Raw genomic sequence first — 16765 nt, 5'->3', positions numbered from 1 at the left:
CCTTCGGCACTTGCAAAATTAATTTTGACAAAATTTGGGTTAACCAGCTTAATTGATTGGATTAATTAAGTTGGATGCGGAATTTAGTGGGAGCTTCGTTAATTGCATGAACTAATTGCGTCATAATCACAAAAAATGTTAAACAACTTTGACTAGTTTTAATTAGGCGCGTTAATTAGATTAACCACCTAACTTAGTTACAAGTTCGCGCGCGTTATGCATTGTTACTTGTTTTCGTTGTAAAATGCATGGGCTATTCACATATAGTGAATGGATGAATGGAATGTATATTGTTTCACGGGTTTCGTGAAAATGGCAACTAGTGGGGCGCGATAAGGATAGTAAATATGGACTGCGATCCGTTATGTATTTTTGTAAATCTAAATACGATCTGCGTACCATTGCATATTTTACTACGTTAATATTTAGATTAATCCTAGTCTTAGTAGGTAGTAGGTAGTAATTGCATTTTGGCGATATGTCTTAGTAGATGCATGTTTAGGATTTCAAATGTGGCGATGATTAATTAAGTTCCCTTAAATCAACTAACATAGAAACCCTAGGTCCCTATAATATTGAGCCAAATCTGCCATTGTAAGAACGACACTTACCGAACTAATGAGCGTGGTGATGGGCTACGCCAAAGCGAGGCATCATCTGCCATTCTAAGAGTAGCTTGGAGCTATTAGAAATTGGATTTCTTACCCTAAAATATTAAGTGTTAAGACAAGCCAAAGCATACTTAATCACTTTTTGATTTTTGGGATCTTGGAATTATTTTATTCTCACCTAAAAGGGACTAATGTTAATGCGCACTACTACATTTTTGATCTAATGCAACGGTTCAAAAATAGCTAATACAACGGCTAATTTCATACCGTAGTATTAGACTAGGCTAATCCGTTATATTACACTAAAACAAGGCTAATACAACGGTTTATACTAGCTGTTGTATTAGATATACTATTCCGTTGTATTAGATGAGCTAATCCAACGGATTATTCTTCTAACACAACGGATAGTGTTCCCGAATTTTTTTTTTTATATTTTTCAGTTGGAGCTAATCCAACGGATCAGCCTCAAAAAATAAAAAAAAAGAAAAAATGAATAAGACCTAATACAATGGATGAGTAAAAAAAAAAAAAAAAAAAAATTCGGGAAATGATGATATATTAGAGCCAAAAATTAAATTGAAACCCCATTTCCCAAACTTCTCAGTCTTCCTTCGTTTTCCTCCCTTACCGCTGCTCCTTCCTTCGTTCTCCTCCCTCGCCGCCGCTGCTTCGTTCTCCTTCCTCGCCGTTTCGTTCTGCTGTGCTTGAATCTCTATCTAAGGTAGGTATACCTTGAATTTTCGTCTACCAATTATGGATTTGTTGATTTTGTTTTATATATAGTTTTAGTTTGAACCTTGCATGTGGCTGATTGCTCGAATCTTTGGATTTAGATTTGTTGATTTGTTCGAATGTTGCATGTGGATGATTTCTTGCTTAAGGGTGGTTGTTGGGGTGGTTTTTCTATTTATGAACCCTAATTTTTTTTGGGGGTTTATTTGGGAATACTTGACATACCTGTTGAAGTTAGCTGCTCGAATCTTTGGTTCTGCTTTTCTTCTCCTGCTAAACGTTTTGTTCTTATTGTTGGTGCTCTACTCTTTATTTTTTTTCATCTATTTTTTTTATTTTTGTTCCGTTTGTCAGAAATTATGATATGGGTTTGCATTGTTTTTTAATTTTGAAGTGGATTTTCTCTTCAAATTTGCTGTTTTTGACTAATTAGTAGCGTGAAATATGATCTGGGTATTTGACTAATTAGTAGCAACTTGAGGTATCAGACTTTGAATGGGGTTGAGTTTTTGTTGGCGAAGGTGACGTCGCCGGTTGTGTTTAAGTCGTCTGTTGTTATTCTAAGGTGTTTGAATAATGTGCTTGGTGGGATATCTTTTGTTGTGTTGGCACGGTTGACTGGCTCGCAGAGTGTGACACCCGCGGCCGTGGGTTTGGGTTTGGATGATGGGGATGAGAAGGAGAAGGAGAAGTTGGTTGCCAATTATTCGACTATTAATGGTATAATCTGCTGTTATTGGTTAAGTGTTTTGTAGTACTAACAGTTGAATTTTTACAGTTGGATGAATTGAGAAAGATGATTATAATAATCAGTGATTGCTAATGTGTTTGTCATATGACAATTTAACTTTCTCTAAGGATTTGGTTGTTTTTTTTCCTAGTGCTGCGAATAAACTTGGGTTTTGGTTAGTGTTATGGTAGGTTTCTTTTGTAGAATAAGCATTGAACAATAAGTTAGTACACCAGTACAAAAGCTGAGCTTGGTATCTGTTATTTCGCTTTCGGATTTTACTGTAGATGATCTTATTATCTGAGTAGTAATCATCATTTGGTTGATTGCTTCTCATGAAGCTGTAATTTTGACGATCATACCAATGTATTCCAAAGACTAATTTCTGTTCATTGTTGCGTTTATTAGAGAAATTCATCAATCATCAATAGTGGTATTTGTATAGAAACCTATTTAATTTGGATTTTTGCCATAATATAATATTATGCTATTACAGTACAAACAATCTCACATGAGCTGACATGGATGGGTTCATAGGCGTTGGGTGGGGTTGGCCAGTGTGGAGGCTGATGTTGGGGTTGGGTCCCAAATCGCCTCCAAATTAAGACATCAATTACCTTCTCCTTTCTTCTCTTAATACCCACCAAACTAACAATACAGTTCGATATTTTTTTACAGAAGACGCTGCTTAATTTCATTTCACAACCTCTGAATTCTCCAGGTTTTCTTCTCGAATTCCTCCTCTTTTTCTTAATTTCATCTTTAATGTTTGATTTCTGCATTTTGTTGTGAAATTTTAGTTGATTTTTTTTGTACAATTTTGTAGTGTTTTTGAATTTTTCTGTATTAATTAATCTGAAGAATCATGCTATGAAGAATTAGTTGAACGTAATAATCAAGGATTGACTTAGCTTGCTCCTTTGGCACCTAATATTTTCATGGTGAGAATTATGGAGTCTTTGAGATGATGTTTCTGAGCCGTCAAATTATTAATGTTTAGAACCTATTCTTGATCCTTGATTTAATGAAAGAAGCTTAAGGTCACCCTTTGGATCAGTCAAGTCGATGATTATTATTCTTATTTATTATGTTCCTTGTCTTCCTTTCTTAGTATATTTTTCACAATGATTTTTGTTTTATTTGAGCCCAAAATGCTATTGAGACAGCCTTTTTCTATCCAACATGCTAATTCAAAATGTAATTCACCAAACTTGTGAACTGACATATCGAATTGTGAAATAACTAAAAAGGCTCTTAGGCAAATAGAAGATATTGGAACAATGAGTGAGTAACATAGACTTGTAAATTTTTTCTTGTATATCGTTGTTGGCTCTATTTGCCAATCAGCAAAGAAAGTCATTTGTATGAAGCTGTTATTTACTGGCCTAATTTGGCAAACTAAAATATTACTGTTTTGGTTAATTAGTAAATAAACTTTAACTTTTAGTGTACTATTTATGATTAGTTTGTGTTGAACAGCTACTAGTGCAGAACCCATTTTGATAGTCTAAAATAGGTGCTTCATAAAAGAAGTGTTAAAGAAGCAGAACTTTGTAGCAATCAAGATTCCTCACAACTCTCTTCAATTCGCCTGGTAAGTGTTCACTCTTTCATTTCAACGTTTTCAAATTTGTAATCATGATCAAGATAATAGGCATTTCTTGGAAAAGGGGGTACAGTGCTATAAAATTGATCAAAATATGATTTTTAACCATTTATATTTCATTCTCACGTCTTTATCCAGGGATAATGGTTATGTTCTGTTGCTTCATGTCTTTGGAATTAGCTTAGAAGTATAGACTTTTAAAATTGAATTAATTGGTTTGAATATAAATCTATAGAATTCTATTGCTGTTATTGCTAGAAGATTAGAACATGGTTCTTTATATCTATCTTAAATAGTAAATAACACATTGAACTCTTTTTATTACTTTATTATGATAGAAAGGAGATAGATCTGAATCAAGCAGTAATCCTGTATTAAGAAACTGATTTCATATGTAGTGCATATCCTTTGGTACCTATTTACTCTGTTAATTTCTATTTTTACCCTAAGGAATGGAAGGTGGAACTAAGAATTGGTGGATGTTTGCCAAATGGAGCGATGAATATGAACAAGGAGTCGATGAATATTGACAAGCGTACTTTAGGGCGCGCTTTAGGACATATAATTGGAGGATTTTGGTCGTATTTACGACCGTTTTGGTCGTTTATTGCCTTGTTATGTTTATAACCCTTATATTACGTGCTTCACGGGTTTCGGATTGTTTTTGATGTGTTTTCAGGTATAATTGACCGAGTTTAGTCGGGTCCCGAGCCGTTGGTGCGTGATCGAGCCAACTTTGGTCATAGTTCAGCAAACTAAGGATGTTGCAAGAATTTGCATAAGTTGCACAAGCAGCACGGCCGTGCCACATCTGGAACGCCCGTGCCAGATTGCCCTCAACTCCACTGCCTATGCTGCACGCCTGTGCAGAGTGCAGCACGGCCGTGCCAAACCATCAGCACGACCGTGCCGAAGTCCAAGAAAAGTTCGATGGTTCTCTGCCATGCCTGCACGGCCGTGCCACTTTCAGCACGACCGTGCTGATTTACGAAGAGCAGTCTGTGATTTACTTTCCGATTTAAAACACACATATATAGCCCGATTGTAAGGGTTAAGAGAGACAGATTTTTAGAGAGATATTGAGAGTACTTCCGTAGTTAAGGTTCCATAGTTTTCTTAGATTTTATTCTAGCAAATTCATAGTTCATCAGATTTGAGATACTCTAGTTTTCCGGATTTTATTCAAGGCAAGATTAATTGGGATTCTTTGTATTATTCATTGACATCGGATATCAAAGTTCCTATCTTTTGCATTGATTCGCATCGATTTATTGGTATTATTCGCTCCTATTTATTATTCAAAGCTTTATTATCCTTGATTAGAATTCATGTTTATATTTATTATGCCTTTAGAATTTATTGTTGCTTTGATCATGAATATGTGTGAGTAGTTCCCTTACTAGGGTTTCGGGATGAAACCCGGCCTAGGTAATCTATGTAATTGAAGGTTGGTTTTGATAAACAGATTGTGATTAAACTGATTATATGCGATTGCATGTTAATTCATTATAATAGGAGTAGCTAACCTAGAGTCTTGAATTTGATTGCATGTTATTATTGGTTTGAACAAGAGATTGTGAATTGAGTATTTCATTATTGAATGTAGTTTGATTATGTATCGAGTAATGTTAAGTGCATGAGAAATCCAAGCTTAGTATTGCCCGTTGTCTTCCTATCACATGATATTGATCAGGCATATAGTCTTTGCATATCTCGTTTGTCTCTATGATTCCTTATTGCTTAGTTACCAATGGTTAGGCGGACTCCCGTTCTCCCTAGTGTTTTAGTTTATTGATTTATTCATCTCATTAGTAGTTATTTAGAACACCATCTTTCATTTGACTTCGAACTAGCTTAGGTTTTAAGATTAATTTGCAATTACTCCTGTTCTTTGTGGACCGAACCTTTATTTGCCATTGTACTGGTTATAGGGTGTTCGTATAAATATTGTTTGATTAAGAGTTATATTGTGCGACCAATATAATGCTTGTCAAAATGGCGCCGTTGCCAGGGAACGGTGTTTGATAATTGCTTTTTGATTTCTTGAGTCTAGTTCTTAAAACAAAAATACAAAAAGATTTTTCTTTTTGGCTACACTTGTAGCCCTGCTATTTGATTGGTTGGGTTAGTGTGTATGCGCAGGTCTAAACAGGGAGAGTTAATACCCTTCGATCCTGAAATCGAAAGGACTTTGAAAAGCAATCGAAAATCCCGATCGAAATCATCAAACTCTCAAGGAAAGGAAACCGGCCCAAGCACACAACCAGTTCCAATGACAGAAAATCAGCCACCACCACGACCTCTTAAGGAGTTGGGAACTCCCGGGGCATATAGAGCTTCAAGTGGGATTGCTCCACCCACCACTCAAGCCAATGACTTCGAGATCCGGCCGGCCATGATCACCCTTATCGAACGAAGGCAGTTTAGCGGTGCCAAGAATGAGAGCCCTTTGGCTCATCTGAACGAGTTTGAGAAGTACTGCAACACTATTAAAGTCAATGGGGTGACTTAAGAGTTCGTGAGATTAAAGCTTTTCCCATTTTCACTCATTGGGAGAGCTCTCGAATGGTTAGAGAAAGAGGTTAAACCAAACACTTTACATACTTGGGATGATGTCACGACAGGATTTTTGGGAAGATTCTATTCTCAGAAGAAGACGGCCGATGCTAGAGCTTTGATCCAAGGATTTCGGCAAAGGAGTGGGGAGTCAATCTATGAAGCATGGGAAAGGTACAAGGAGTACCAAAAAGAGTGCCAGCACCACGGAATTCCAACATACCAGGTGCTACAGATATTCTATGGAGGATTGAGTCCTCAAGGGAAAACCAGTTTGGATGCGAGAGCAGGTGGCCCAATCATGAACAAAACCGAAGAGCAAGTCATAGATATCATAGAAGATGTGGTACGACACCACATGGATTGGCAAGATGGAGAGCGGGAAGCTACGAGCAAGAGTGGAGGAGCGGTCTATTCGGTAGATCACCTTAATGCAATCGGAAATCTGACATCACAAATTGCAAATCTAGGAAAGGAGATGTCAATTATTAAAGATAAGCTCGACGCCGCACCGCATCAAAATCTTCCTTCCCATTCTAAGGAGAGAGGTACGAATTCTAACTCCTATAATATGCTTACTGGATGTATATTCTGTGAAAATTGTGTGTCTTATGACCATGATACTTTTTCCTGTAACTTGGATTCCCAATTTCAATCTAATTGCAATGATGGTAATGAATTTGAAAACGAACAAGTCAACGCCTTGTCTTATGATAATAGACCTAGGAATGACAACAATAAATACTTACCACCAAATCAAAGAGGGAACAATTAGAATCAACAAGGTAATAATTTTGATTACCAACAGCAAAACCAGTGGGGAAACAGGAACCAAAGGGACCAAAATCCCCAAGTATCCTATAATCAACATGGTAATTATGATAATCAAAATCAATAGCAACAAAATGCAGGAAATCAGGCTAATCAAAGGCAATATAACCAAAACATGAATGCCAATAACAGGGGAAACTGGAATAACAATGCTAATAGGAACTTCCAAAATTAAAATCCCCAACAATCTAATGTGCGTGGTTCCCGAGCCCCTAATGACAATTACTATGCCCAAGGACCACCGCAAAGATCTAGTTTGGAGGAGATGATGGAAGCACAATCTAAAATGTTCAACACTTTCATGGCCACCAGTGATAAAAAGTTTAGTGAAGTGATGACACATAACAAAATGCTTGAAACCCAGATTTCCCAGTTAGCTAGTGCTATAAAAGATGGGGTTGGAGTTTCCAAACTCCCGCCTCAAGGTATTGACCCTAAAAATTCTATGAATGCTATCACCACTAGGAGTGGAAAAACATTGGTAGGGAGCGATAAAGTAATACCACCTAAGAATCAACCTTAGACTCCACCTATCACTGATAATGTTGTTGAAAGTGAGGATGAGAGGACCAGAGAGAATGATAAAATTAATGAGGTCCCAAAAGAACAAGAGGGAACACAAGCCAAAGAACCTAATTTATTGCAGAAACTCCCTTACCCCCATAAGTTCGTGAGGCACAAGCTAGATGTTCAATTTGGTAAGTTTTTGGAGACTTTGAAACAAATCCACCTTTCCATACCATTCACTGACGCTATCAAGAAAATGCCTAATTATGCTAGATTTTTAAAAGATATTTTGAGTGGTAGGAGGAACTGTGATGGGGTAGAAACTGTTAACCTCACTGCAAATTGTAGTGCAATAATTATGAATAAAATGCCTCCTGAATTAGAAGATCCAGGCAATTTCTCAATCCCTTGTGCTATTAATAAGATGAAAATTGATAATGCATTATGTGATCTTGGGGCTAGTGTTAGTCTTATGCCATATTCTGTGTATCAACGTTTAGAGGTAGGAGAACTTCTTCCCACCAACATTACCCTGCAATTAGCTGATCGTTCGATCAAATTTCCTAAGGGTAAAGTGGAAGATGTTTCCCTGCGGGTTGGGAAATTTGTAATACCTATTGATTTTGTGGTTTTGGAAATGGATGAGGATAGTCATATACCTATTATTCTAGGACGACCTTTCCTAGCTACCTCAGGTGCTCTCATTGATGTGAAGAGTGCTAAGATTTCTTTAAAGGTAGGGGAGGAAGTTTTAGATTTCGATTTAAATAAAAGCATGCAATGTCCTTGTTCTAGTTCTGAAAAATGCATGATGATTGACATCATTGATTCGATTGTTTCTAATATGCATATGCAATTGCTCTCTACTAACCATGATCTTGAGCCAAGTGATACCGAAGAAAACAGGGACATGGAGGAGCAAATTCAAGATGGAGATGATGGTGAACATAAGTACATGGAGATCACAACCAAGTATGCACTTGATATGGCCGCAGCAAAAGAGGTAAATGAGGCCCCTAAGGTAGAATTAAAACCTCTACCAACACATCTAAGGTACGAATTTCTTGGTCCTAAATAAACTTACCCTGTCATCGTGAATTCCTCTTTAGATGCGGATCAAACTCGGAAGTTATGTGATGTATTAAGAAAGCATCAATACCATTGATAACCTCAACGGTATTAGTCCTGCTATTTGTATGCATCACATAACTCTCGAGGATGATGCAAGGCCTTCCATAGAACGGCAAAGGAAACTCAATCCTCAAATGGGGGAGGTGGTGAAGAAAGAAATCACCAAACTCCTTGATGCAGGCATCATCTTCCCCATTTCGAGTTCTAGATGGGTTTCCCCTGTGCATGTTGTCCCTAAGAAGGGGGGAATGACTGTAGTTGAGAATGAGAATGGTGAGCTCATCTCAACTAGAACGTTAACTGGATGGAGGATGTGCATAGACTATAGACGTCTAAACGCATCAACCAAAAAGGACCATTTTCCCCTTCCATTTATTGATCAAATGCTCGAAAGACTAACTAGGCACAAGTATTATTGCTTTCTTGACGGTTATTCGGGGTTTTTCCAAATACCTATCAACCCCGATGACCGAGAGAAAACCACTTTTACTTGTCCATATGGTACAATTTGCTTACAGAAGAATGCCCTTCGGACTATGCAATGCACCGGGCACCTTTCAAAGGTGTATGATGAGCATTTTAGGGACATGTTGGAAGCCGAAATGGAGGTCTTCATGGATGATTTTTCAGTTGGAGGAACATCTTTTGATGATTGCCTAGTAAATTTGGGGAAGTGCTTGAAACGATGTGAGAAGGTGAACTTGGTCCTCAACTGGGAGAAATGTCACTTCATGGTAGAGGAAAGAATTGTACTCGGTCACAAGATTTCGAATGCTGGGATAGAGGTAGAGAAGGCAAAGGTCGAAATCATCGAAAAACTACCACCACCGGTCAATGCAAAAGGGGTAAGACAGTTTTTAGGGCATGCGGGTTTCTACAGGCGGTTTATAAAAGATTTCTCTCTAATAGCCAAGCCTTTAAATGCCCTATTGCAAAAGGAAGCCGATTTTAAATTTGATGAAGAGTGCCTACATGCTTTTAACACACTTAAGAAAGCTTTCATCTCGGCTCCGATAGTGCAAGGACCAAGATGGGACCTACCGTTCGAGTTAATGTGTGATGCAAGTGACACGACAATTGGGGGTGTTCTTGGACAGCGGGTTGAAAAGAGGCTTCATGTGATATACTTTATGTCAAAAACCTTGAATGAAGCACAACGGAACTACACCACCACGGAGAAAGAGTTTCTAGCCATCGTTCATGCTTTTGAGAAGTTTTGGGATTACCTCATTGGTTCCAAAACAATTGTTTACACTGACCACGCTGCTATCAAATACTTAATATCGAAAAAGGAGTCCAAACTGCATCTCCTCCGATGGGTCCTTTCTTTGCAACAATTTCATGTAGAGATACGGGAGAAGAAGGGGGCCGAAAATGTGGTCGCGGATCACCTTTCACGCATGGAAACGGAGCAACAAGTTGATCATGGGGTACCCATTTGTGATGAGTTGAAAGATGATGTCCTATATGTAGGGTTTCGTAGTGACCCGACACTACGCGGAAGGAAACCCACCAAGACCCGCCCCTTAATTAAAGTAATTAACAAGCATAATAAACTTAATCAAACAAGATTAAGAACAAGAATTATACCTTTGACACGTGCTTCGCTCCCAAAGAGCTCTTACTTCAAAATCCCGAAAAGACGAGATCTCCGACGGATCGTACCCTCGACCCGACCCGAGCGTCCTAAGTCTTGAAGGTTAGTCAAGACCCGGACAAAATAACTATGAGTTTTACGAATCAAAGGTTTACTCTTTCTTAGAGTTACCTTTTTAATTCCACTCAAGGTTGTTCATTTCCTAATACCCAAGATTGGTATTTATAGGGAAATGAACCCTTGTATTTCATTCCCTAACCAATGTGGGAGAATGTATAATTTTCTAATTAATTTATTTCTAAAATAAATTAATAAATAAATCTAATCACAATGCAACAAGTGTCAAAGGGAGAGAGAAGGTTAGGTAAGGACCATGGAGGGGTGGGGGGGACCATTGCCTTGGTCCCCACCCTCACAAAACCGCATCACCTAAGAGGGGTGTTGGGCTTCTACCAGCTAGCACGCCAGCTAGCATGGTGCTGGCTAGCCCAGCCAGCTAGCATGTGCCTGCCTAGCAGCCTCGCATGCCTGGTGCTAGGCTGTGCTAGGCGCTGGTGCTGCTGGCTGCCTAGCACTGCTTATCGCACGCACATGCATCTCTCTCGCAGCATCTCCCTCGCATCCCATTGCTAGCACAGTCAGCATGCGTGCTGCTAGCGAGCCACGCATGCTGGTCCCTTCCTTCGCACCATCCATGCTGCGCACCATGCATCCCTCGCACACGCATCAGCCAGTGCCTAGGACTGCTATGCTTGGTGGGAGGCACGCACACACGCACCAGCCCACACGCATCATTGTTGCTGCTGTGCGAGGCTACTGTGCAAGGCACACACGCAAGCCCTTGGCATTGCGATGGTGCCTGGCCTTGAGCTTGCGTGCTGCGATGGCCTGCCACATGCACCAAGGCACCCAAGCTAGCACGCTACTAGCTGCGATGGGCTGCCTGGTGCTTGTGGAGCTTGCGATAGCTGCCATGCGCACCCAGGCACCCATGCTAGCATGCTGCTAGCTTGCGATGGGCTGCCATGGCACGCCTAGGGTGCGAAAGTGCCTAGCACACCATGGTGCGCCTAGAACACACATGGTGCGCCAATGCATGCGATGAGCTAGCCTAGCCTAACTATGGATACGCTCATACTTGTTGCTTGTGATTTTGCGACGCTCGGTCTCGACGCCCTAGTCTCGATTTCCAACGTTTGTATTCGTAAAACTCTATCGACTCATTAAATCCTTTCGGATTTATTCGTCGTCTCGGATCGGTGATTCGATTGGGTTCGACCCGAAGGGTTCAGTTAAGATTAAGCTGTAATATCAATTGTACCTCGATATTACTGATCGGAAGTGACCTCCACCTAGGCATTTCGATCACTTGACCTTACTGAAGAATTAGCTCTGTAATAATTCTGAATTCTCTATCGGAAGAATACACTTGTTGGAAGGACACCATTCCTTTCAATCTCCCACTTGTCCTTCCGGACAAGTGTGCATACAGTGTATAACTCATTTCATATGTCACTCAATGTTTCTTCGTGAACTATAAGGTAAGATTCTTTGTCATCCTTATTACGTTCAGAAGTGTTTCTCGATCTCCGAGTTCGACTGTCAATAAGCTGATGATTTCTAAAATCCATCTGAGCACGGCCATGCATTTTCACAGTCTCGCTCTTCGAGCGGCCTTGTAAACAACAAAACATTTTCCCTAGTGTTAGTAGGGGGACAATCCCAGTCTTGTATTGTAAGTTCTTCTTACTAAGAGGACACAGTCTCCCGAATGTTCCCGTTATGATCCCCAGTTACGGCAGACGTTTGAAAACATTAAAGAGTCTAGTACTCAAACAAGAAAACTTCACAGTACTCATGGTCGGAGGAAACAAATTCCGATAGTCATAATGAGAAACGTACTTATGACAAAATTTAAATTTTCTTAAAGTACTCTCATAGGTCTTATCCAATACAGTTCCAAACTGTACCTGTGCAAATGATTTATGACCATCACGTCCTCGCAGCACAAGAAACGGTGCTGTAAATCATACTACACACTAATCTATAGCAGTCATCAATCGTCCATATGTTAGATGACCTCGATTAGGGACAATTTTCGATTTAATATTCAATGTTCACTTAACAGGTGTTTCTTTATCCAAGACATGGTCTTGATACCCTGTTTTGAATATTTACATAAATCGAATGGACTCATTATTTAATTCTAAACCACAATTAAATAGTAATGGAGTGAATGATAATTTTGCACAAAATTAATTACTCCATTAATGAATGGTTTTAATACAGTGTCTTACATTAAATCAACCCGTTTAATTAAAACACATGTACAGGGAATTTTCAAAGACAGTTTCCTACGTGCTTGGTTCCCATTGCCTCAACGTGTTTGTTGTGCTTCACTTAAGGCAAAGGTTTAGTCAAAGGATCGACTACATTATCATCCGTGCCGATCTTACAAATTCTGATTTCACCTTCGGATTTCCATTCCCTTATCATGTGAAATCGCCTTTGCACGTGTTTGACCTTCTGGTGTTCTCTCGGCTCCCTTTCCTGAGCGATAGCTCCATTATTATCACAATAGAGGTCTATCGGCCCCTTGATTGAGGGTACAACACCAAGTTCCCTGATGAACTTGCGAATCCAAACAGCTTCCTTGGCAGCTTCTGAAACGGCCAAGTACTCGGCTTCAGTTGTAGAGTCTGCAGTGGTGCTCTGCTTGGCACTCTTCCAGCTGAACGCTCCTCCATTCAGACTGAATACAAATCCAAACTGTGATTTGAAGTCGTCTCTGTCAGTCTGGAAGCTAGCGTTGGTGTAACCTTCAACAACCAGTTCTTTGTGGCCTCCATACACAAGGAATTTATCCTTGTTCCTTTTCAGGTACTTAAGGATGTTCTTGGCCGCAGTCCAATGCGCCTCTCCTGGGTTCGATTGGTATCGACTCTTTGCACTCAGGGCATACGATACATCTGGCCTTGTACATATCATGGCATACATGATCGATCCGATTAGCAAAGCATATGGGATCTGATTCATTCTTTCTCGCTCAACAGGTGTCTGCGGACACTGTTTCTTGCTGAGAGTTATGCCATGGGACATGGGTAAATGCCCTCTTTTGGCATTTTCCATATTGAATCGAGCCAGTACCTTATCAATGTAAGTACTCTGGCTTAATCCAATCATCCTCTTAGATCTATCCCTGTAGATCTTGATGCCCAATATGTACTGTGCCTCTCCTAAGTCCTTCATTGAAAAGCACTTTCCCAGCCAGCCCTTTACGGACTCCAACAATTGTTTGCTGTTTCCAATGAGCAGTATGTCATCGACATACAGGACTAGGAATGCAATATCACTCCCACTGACCTTCTTATATACACAAGACTCATCTGGATTCTTGATAAAACCAAACTTGCTAATGGCTTCATCAAATCGCAGATTCCAACTTCTGCTGGCTTGCTTTAGTCCATAAATGGACTTCTTCAGCTTGCAAACCTTTCTAGTGTTGCCTGGATCGACAAAACCTTATGGCTGTGTCATATACGCAGTTTCCTCCAAAATTCCATTAAGGAAGGAGGTTTTGACATCCATTTGCCATATTTCGTAATCGTAATATGCAGCAATCGCTAGGATGATCCGGATGGATTTTAGCATTGCAACTGGTGAAAAAGTTTCATCATAGTCAATCCCGTGGACTTGTCTATAATCTTTTGCCACCAGTATAGCTTTGTATATTGATACATTTCCATCCTTGTCTGTCTTCACTTTGAAAATCCATTTGCAACCAATGGGTGTATAACCCTCGGAAAAATTCACCAAGTCCCAGACTTGATTTTCAGACATGGAGTCGATCTCGGATTTCATGGCCTCTTGCCATTTTGCAGAGTCGGGGCTCGTCATAGCTTGCTTGTATGTCGCCGGCTCATCACCATCCATGACTAGGATGTCCTGATCAACGTTTAAGACGATACCGAGGTATCTGTCTGGTTGAGATCTTTGCCGTTGCGACCTACGTAGGGTAATCGGTTGAGCATTTACATTGTCTGTTTGATTCTGACCAATCTTCTTAGATGCTTCCAAAGTATCTAGATTGTCAGTTTTGTCAAGTTGACATTGTTGCTCGTCCTCTCGAACTTCGTCGAGTTTGATTTTCCTCCCACTTGTCATTTTGGAAAGGTGGTCCTTCTCCAAAAAGACACCATCACGAGCAACAAAAACTTTGTTCTCGGATTTAGTGTAGAAGTAATACCCTTTGGTTTCTTTTGGATATCCCACAAAGAAACATTTATTCGATTTGGGGTGAAGTTTTTCCGAAATTAATCGCTTGACATATGCTTCACATCCCCAAATCTTGAGAAAAGACAACCTAGGAGGTTTCTTAGTCCATAATTCATATGGAGTCTTTTTAACAGCTTTTGACGGAGCTCTATTCAGTGTTAGTGCTGCAGTTTGTAGCGCATGTCCCCAGAAAGAGATAGGGAGTTCACTAAGACCCATCATTGATCGAACCATGTCTAACAAGGTTCGATTCCTCCGTTTGGACACACCGTTCCATTGAGGAGTTCCGGGAGGTGTCAACTCTGAAAGAATGCCATTTTCTTTCAAGTGATCGTCGAATTCATGGCTCAAATATTCACCACCTCGATCCCATCGAAGTGCTTTAATTTTCTTGCCAAGTTGATTTTCAACTTCTTTATGAAGTTCTTTGAACTTCTCAAAGGATTCAGATTTATTCGACATTAAGTAGACATAGCCATATCTACTATAATCGTCGGTGAAAGTGATGAAATATCGGTAACCTTTTCTTGCGGGTGTGCTCATTGGTCCACATACATCCGTGTGTATTAGACCTAATAAGTCATTTGCCCTTTCTCCCAACTTGGAGAATGGCTGTTTTATCATCTTGCCTAATAAGTATCCTTCGCAATTTTCAAACAACTCTAAGTCGAATGAGTCAAGAACACCTTCTTGAAGAAGTTTCTTGATGCGTTTGATGTTAATATGGCCAAGACGTCAATGCCACAAGTAGGTTTGATTCGACACGATAGTCTTAGCCCTTTTGGCAGTATTCTCGATGTTATAGACTTGTTTGTCTAGTGAAAGCACATAAAGACCATTTTATGAATGTGCCTTACCATATAAAACATTATCAAAATATATAAAACAACTATTGTTTTTGATTCGAAATTCGAATCCTTTGGCGTCCAACGCCGATATTGAAATAATGTTTTTGGTCACTCTAGGAACATGATAACATTTTTTAAGTTCTAGAACAAGCCCTGTGGGCAAAGACAAACTGAGAGTTCCAACAGAGACGGCAGACATCCTTGGTACATTACCGACCCGAAGCTCGACCTCTCCCTTCTCTAGCCTCCTACTTATCCTTAGTCCCTGAGCATTGGACAAAGGTGTGAGCCACATCCGATATCTAATACCTATGATGTTTTGCTAGCGAAATTTAAGTCTATAATGAAAATACCTGATGAAGAAGCAACGTTGCGGTTCTTCTTATGTTCCTTGAATTTGAGGCAGTCCCGTTTCCAATGTCCCTTCTTCTTGCAGTAGAAACATTCGGAATCGGATTTAGAAGAGGCTGCCCTTTTGTCCTTGCTGCCCTTGGAAGATTTTGACTTAGGTTGGAATTTCTTCATTTTCCCATTAAAGCTCTTCTTTTTGTCCGCACGTTTGAATGGCTTGCCCTTCCTCACCATGAGAATGTCATGCTTGCCCTCATCCTTGAGGGTTTGCTCGGCTTGCTTCAACATTCCATGAAGCTCGGTGAGGGTTTTCTCCATACAATGCATATTATAGTCCATCTTGAACTGATCATAGCCTTTGTGAAGGGAGTGGAGAATGATGTCAATTGCCATTTCGGTTGAATACCCAGCATCAAGCCTTTCCATGTTTTCAAATAATCCAATCATTTTGAGAACATGCGGGCTGACTGGGTCTCCTTTCTTGAGCTTGCTCTCAAGGATCTGCCTGTGGGTTTCGAACCTTTCAGTTCGGGCCTACTCTTGGAACATATTCTGAAGCTCATAAATGATCTCAAAAGCTGTGTCCTTTTCAAAGAAAGTCTTTTGAAGATCTGGAGACATTGTGGCCAACATGATGCATTTGACATCCCGATTGGCACTTTGCCATCGGTTAAGGGCAGCCTGAGTGACCTCCTCATTGGGAGCGTCGGGCATTTCCTCATCAAGGGCGTATTCCTTTTGCTCCTGCATTAGTACAATGCGGAGATTTCTTTGCCAATCAAGAAAGTTTGGCCCGCTCAACTTCTCCTTGTCGAGAATTGAGCGCAAAGAGAATTGGTTGTTGTTTGAGTTACTTGCAGACATTGTTCTACAATTGAAAGAATTTGAAGTGAAAAACCATTCATACATCAATAAGTTGAAATTGAAAACGTTCATGCATATATTCAAACTTATTAAGCATTTTATCCATGCATTTTTAAGATTGTC

At 39.9% G+C, this 16765-nt stretch overlaps 1 long non-coding RNA gene across 1 annotated transcript; it reads left to right on the top strand.

Moving 5' to 3' along the window:
• The first annotated feature begins 836 nt into the window (after positions 1 to 836).
• On the top strand, positions 837 to 4905 carry LOC110723254. Its single transcript, XR_002511703.1, has 3 exons — positions 837 to 1335; positions 2755 to 2797; positions 3556 to 4905. It is a non-coding gene; the product is annotated as an uncharacterized LOC110723254 (long non-coding RNA).
• The last annotated feature ends 11860 nt before the right edge of the window (positions 4906 to 16765 follow it).

This window comes from Chenopodium quinoa, unplaced genomic scaffold (genome assembly GCF_001683475.1).
Source record: "Chenopodium quinoa cultivar QQ74 unplaced genomic scaffold, ASM168347v1, whole genome shotgun sequence".
Taxonomy (NCBI): Eukaryota; Viridiplantae; Streptophyta; class Magnoliopsida; order Caryophyllales; family Amaranthaceae; genus Chenopodium; species Chenopodium quinoa.
Note: the sequence above shows the minus strand (reverse complement) of the source record. Positions and strands in the feature narration are given on the sequence as shown.